General features: G+C 49.9%; 1 protein-coding gene across 3 annotated transcripts in view; it reads right to left on the minus strand.

The window, feature by feature from the left end:
• Positions 1 to 5,251, minus strand: part of NAP1L4 (nucleosome assembly protein 1 like 4) — a 65,817-nt gene extending 60,566 nt beyond the window's left edge. Inside the window, exon 1 of one of the 3 annotated variants that reach the window (XM_032770305.2) lies at positions 5,153 to 5,251. The gene's annotated coding sequence lies outside the window, so the exon portion shown is untranslated. Of the gene's footprint in view, positions 1 to 5,110 lie in introns of all 3 variants that reach the window. The other 2 variants (XM_032770313.2, XM_032770329.2) reach the window with 2 other exon arrangements.
• Positions 5,252 to 5,643: the final 392 nt, after the last annotated feature.

Raw genomic sequence — 5,643 nt, forward strand, 5'->3', positions numbered from 1 at the left:
CCGAAATCGATTTAAGGAGCCGTTTAACTCGATATTAATGACGACGTCGTGTGAACGGATACAGCGTTAAATCGGTATATCGGCCATTAAACCGATTTAAAGTCGCAGTGTAGACCTGGCCTTAATTGCACTGCGACCCTCTTCTGAGAACAAAAATTACTATATGATGCCAGGAATGGGGACCGAAGCCTGAGCTCACCTGAGCCCCACCATCCAGGGCAGGGGAGGGAGGTTTCCAAAGCCCAAGGGCTTCAGCCCCAGGTGGGGGGGCCTGTGATCTGAACGCCGCCCACTGCTGAAGCCCTTGGGCTTTGGTCTCAGGCCCCAGCAAGTCTAATGCCAGCCCTGCCAACCCAATTAAAAGAGGGTTGTGACCCATTATGGGGTCCCAACCCACAGTTTGAGAACCGCTATGCTAGACTGAAGAGTCCATCATTAAATACTTATTTTCTGTGTAGATACTCACAGACTACAATCAAGTCACCCCTTAACCTTCTCGTTGTTAAGCTAAAAAGACAGACTCAATAGCTCAGTCACTAAAAGGTGTTTTCTCTAATCCTTGATCCATTCTTATGGCTCCTCTCTGAACTCTCTCCAGTTTATCAATGTCCTTCTTGAATTTCAAGCACCAGAGCTGGACACACTATTCCAGCAGCAGTTGTACCAGTGCCAAACAGACAAAAAATAACCTCTTTATTCCTATTCAAAATTCCCATGTCTATACCTCCAAGCATTGCAGGAGGTCATGTTAAGCTAATTATCTACCAATCCCCCCCAAATCTTTTTTCAGGGTCACTGCTTCCCAAGACAGAGCATCCCATCCTGTCAGTATAGCCTATACTCTTTGTTCCTAGATTTATACAATGACATTTAGCCATATTAAACAGACATTGAGAAGCTGTGCTCAAGCAAACGATCCAGGTGACTCTGTATCAGTGACCTTTCCTCTTCATTATTTACCACTCCCCCAGTATGTGTGTTATCTGCACACTTCAGTGATTTTATGTTTTCTTCCAGGTCATTAATAAAAGAGTTAAATAGTACAGTAGGGCCAAGCACTGATTCCTGCAAGATCCAATAGAAACATACCCGTCTGATGATATTTCCCATTTATATATTAAATTTTGAGACCTACTAGTTAGCCATCTTCGAATTCATTTAATGTGTGCATGTTAATTTTATATCATTCTAGTTTTTAAAATCAGTGTCATGTGGTCCTAAGTATAAGTATTACATCAACACTATTATCTTTATCAACCAAGCTTGTAATTTAATTAGAAAAAAGGTATCAAGTTAGTTTGATAGACTATCTTCCATAAAACCATATTGATTTGCATTAATTACATTATCCTCCTCAAATTCTCCATTAACTGAGTTTTATATCAGGTGCTCCATTATGTTCCCAGGGATCAATGTCAGACTGACTGGCCTATAATTAAGGCTACATTTTAGTCATGGGTATTTTTAGTAAAAGTCATGGACAAGTCATGGGCAGTAAACAAAAATTCATGGCCCATGACCTGTCCATGACTTTTCCTATATACCCCCTAACTAAAACTTGGGCGGGGGGCTGCAGGTGCTCTGAGAGGGGCAGGAGAGTGTGTGTGGGGTCCAGGGGCACTGGCCCACGACCCTGCTGGTGCTGGAGGATGTGCGGGGGGACAGGCCATGGCCTGGGAACCCCGCTGGTGCTGAAGGCAGTTGCCAGGGCTGGCAGGGGCTCCCTCCCTGGCTCCAGGTGTCCTGGCTGCAGCTCCGAGGTGGTAGACAGAGCATGGGGCTCCATACACTGGTCCCGCCAAAAGCACTGGCTATGCAGCTCCCATTGGCCAGGAACTGCACACACACACCCCCGCCCCAACTCCCTGCCTCATCCCATACACCCAAACTGCTGTGCTTTGAGCCAACACTGGCTGCTGCAGAAGTCATGGAGGTCACGGAAAGTCATAGAATCTGTGACCTACATGACAGACTCGTTGCCCTACCTGTAATTACCCAGGTCATCCTGTTTACCCTATTTAAAATCTGGAACATTAGCTTTATTCTAGTCTTCTGGAACTTTCCCAGTGTTTCAACACTTATTGAAGGGGGACTTTCAAACAGAGCTCTTCCAGTTAGAGAAAACGTGAGAGGAGGACAGGAAACAAAAAACAGTACAACTTTTAGAACAAGCTCTTCCTACAGAGATCACAGAATTGCCTGTGAATTCTGGAAGAGTTAAGTATGATAGAGCCAGGTGTTTTCAAATGCAAGTCAGACAACCAATCAGAGTGCATTTCAATGAGAAAGTAAGTGATATCATGGAGCCTCCATGTTTACTGCCATAATTATTTCCATGATAAGTAAGTTCTGTTTACAGTTTTGTAACTGTTGGCACTCAAATATTGGAGCTTAGACTCAAGAGTTATTTCTTGGGCATCACCACTAATAGGCTTTGCAGGACAAGTTATAGTCTCAGTTACCTCGAGCAAACCATTATCTTCAAATTATGCCATTAGTGACAGAATATTAAAACAAAGAACAAAATAAAAAAAACCCACCCACCTCACTAGTCCTGGGAAACATGGTGTAATTAAAGTCTGCCTGGTGCAAACCAGACACGACATAGGTTAGTTGAAGCAGCATAGGAATGGAAATAATTGGGGGGTAGGGGAGGGTCTCATCCCATGTAGGGCACAAAAACAAAGGTTCAGCCCCAGAAGGGAGGGCTTGTTTACCCTTAACAGGCACAGCTTTGAAAAAGGTCCTGCAGCTGAATCTCAGGAGGCACCATCCCACAAGAGGGAATGCATTTTGAAAAAGAAAGCTTTCATTTTGTTTAAAAAATGATTTCTAGTCCTTACAGTTGCATGTAAACCAATACACAGCGGAAGAAACTGAGCCAGCTGCTCTGGGAAGAAAGTGGTAAAATGAGGCCACGTCAGGACCAGGCCACCCCTCCGCTTAGTTAGCCACTGGATCCAGAATTGTGCAGGAGAGAACCCTCTCACTCTGGGTGCACTGGGACCCAGGTGGGGTCTTTTCTCTCCCACCTCACCATGTGGGCTGTATAAGAGTCAGCCCCAGAGACTCCAGCCAGTAGGGGCAAAAGCAGCCAAAAAGGCAAAGCGTACATGGGGAAAGTCAGGAATGAGAGGAGAGGTTGGATGGGGCAGCAGGGGACAGTCAGGGACAGGTGGTCCAGGGCAGTCAGGGGCTAGGGAACAGAGGGATGTGGATGGCACGGGGGTCCTGGGGGGATGGGTTGGATGGGGCAAGAGTCAGAGGGTGAGAAGTGTGTGTGTGGGGGGTCAGATAGAGGGCAGGGGCTGGGCCACACTTGGCTGTGGGGGGGGGGGGGGGGGAACACACAGCCTCTCCTAACCAGCCCTTCATACAATTTCAGAAACCCGATGTGGCCCTTGGGCCAAAAAATTTACCCGCCCCTGACCTAGCTCAATAAGCCCTGAGTCTTGGTTGGCCCTTAGGCATCTGAGCCATCCCTAGCAACCATTCTGGGACCCGTGCTTTGGGGAGCCCCACGGGCTACCACCGCCTCCCCCAGCCTACCCTAAAAACAAAACACATCACAGACCATGAAATGTGGTCTTGTGTGCACTTTTACCCTACACTATGCCAATCTCATGAGGGAGACCAATGTGTCTCAAAGTGAGGGAGGGTCCTGATCCAAAAAGGAGTTGCCAGGGGGAGGGAGAAGGAGGTCACAAGGTTATTTTAAGGGGGATTGTGGTATTACCACCCATACTTCTGTGCTGCCTTCAGGGCTGAGCAGCTGGAGAGTGGCAACTGTGGGCTGTCAGCACCCAATCAGAAGCAGTGGAGAAGTAGATAGCAATGCCATACCCGTGTCACCCTTACTTCTGTGCTGCTGCCTTCAGAGCTGAGCAGCTGCTGACTGAGGGCCCAGCTCTGCAGGTAGCAGTGCAGAAGTAAAGATAGCAATGCCATACCCATGCCATCCTTACTCCTGTGCTGCTGCTGGCTCTTCCTTCAGAGCTGGGCTCTCACACTCCAGCTGCCCAGCTCTGAACGCAGTGCCACTGTCTGCACAGTGCAGAAGTAAGAGAAGCAGTAACACAACCCCTCCTACAATAACCTTGCCATCCCACCACCACAACTCTTTTTTGCGTCTGGACCCCTGCAATTACAATACCATGAAATTTCAAATTTAAATAACTATAATCATGAAATTTACTATTTTTAAAAACCTATGACCCAGCATGGACTGTGAATTTGGTAGGGCCCCAATTCATGGGTAAGCCAAACCACAGAAAAAAGTTATTATGTCTGTATCAGACCTTTTATACATAACTTTGTAGGCAGCAACCAACTATCAACTTTATATTTCTGCTGTGGAAACTTAAGAAGAATAAAAATAGGGAATGGACAAAAATTCCTTAAGCTGGTTCACATAACCTCTTCTTTGCCCACATTTAAACTCCTTTTAAAGGAGTACTCTTGCCACAAAGCAGGCAATAAGTCAAGGTGATCTGGATAATTTAACTGTTTTCTCCTTCCTCTAGTATCTTTATACCTTTTGCTCTGCCCTGCTGTGAATATCTCAACGTGCCAGGCTCAGACCGCTTGAAGATATGAAATGCAGCTACCAACTGAGCAGGGTAATAAGACTCTTACGCACTCAGCATGCCTGGGGAGAGGCAGCAGCGTGCAAACGGGGCAGGGGAGTAGAAGATGTTAAGTCCCTGCCCAGGGCACCCGGAAAAGAGACGAGGTGGCAGCGAGGTGAACAGAGCGATGGGGAAGGAGCGCTCCCAGGTCCCGGCCTCCCCGCGGGGGAGCAGAACGGAGGCACGAGGAGCTGGGAATCCTCACGCCAGGCCTACAATCACTGAGGCGCCCGCCACCGCCGCCTCGCGCAGCCAAACTTTCCCGGACCAGCGACAGAAGCTCCGCGCAAGGTTGCCCGCTCGGAGCTAGGCCCGTCCGACTCCAGGGGGGAGCCTCGGGCCTCCCACGCCACTCCCGGAGCCCCACCCCAGGCTTGGGAGGCCGCCTCCGCCCCAACCACAAACAGAGAGGGCGGGCCTCGCCCCCAGGCAAGGGGCCTCCCGCGCCTAACGCTCCCCTCAGCCTCCCACCTAGCTACTACCGGGAAAGGACAAGGAGCTCAGCGTAGCCCCACTGGCCTCACCTGCCCGGGCCTCGCGTCTCCTCACGGCCCCACCAGCGACGCTCAAGCGCCTCTCAGGCAGACTCAGTCGGGATACGCCGCCGTCAAGAAGGCCGCTTCCCATTGGGCGACGCTCAGGCAGCCTGCAGAGTAAAACCCACCTCGATTGGCCCGCAAGGAGCCACGGCTCTGCACGCGGGCCATGTTGACTATCCGGCGCTGGAGTGCTTAGCCAATCAAGGCGCGAGGGCAGCTTGGTGTGGGCGGGAGAAAGAGAAGGAGGGGGGCGCTCGCGGCTGCGCGCGCCTCTGTGCATAAGGGACAGGAGCCCTGGCTCAGGGGGAGTTGAGAGCATGCGGCTGGGAATTTAAAGGGACAGACGCGAGGAAATGGTGGGGGCGTGGAAGTGGTTGTCAATTGCAGCTCTGTTGTGGGTGTTTCTCTGTCCGTCCTTGCCTGTGACTCACCCCGAGTACGTTTCTGTCCCCAGTGATTGCAAGGAGAAGGGTTCA

This window comes from Chelonoidis abingdonii, chromosome 4 (assembly GCF_003597395.2).
Source record: "Chelonoidis abingdonii isolate Lonesome George chromosome 4, CheloAbing_2.0, whole genome shotgun sequence".
Lineage (NCBI taxonomy): Eukaryota > Metazoa > Chordata > Testudines > Testudinidae > Chelonoidis > Chelonoidis abingdonii.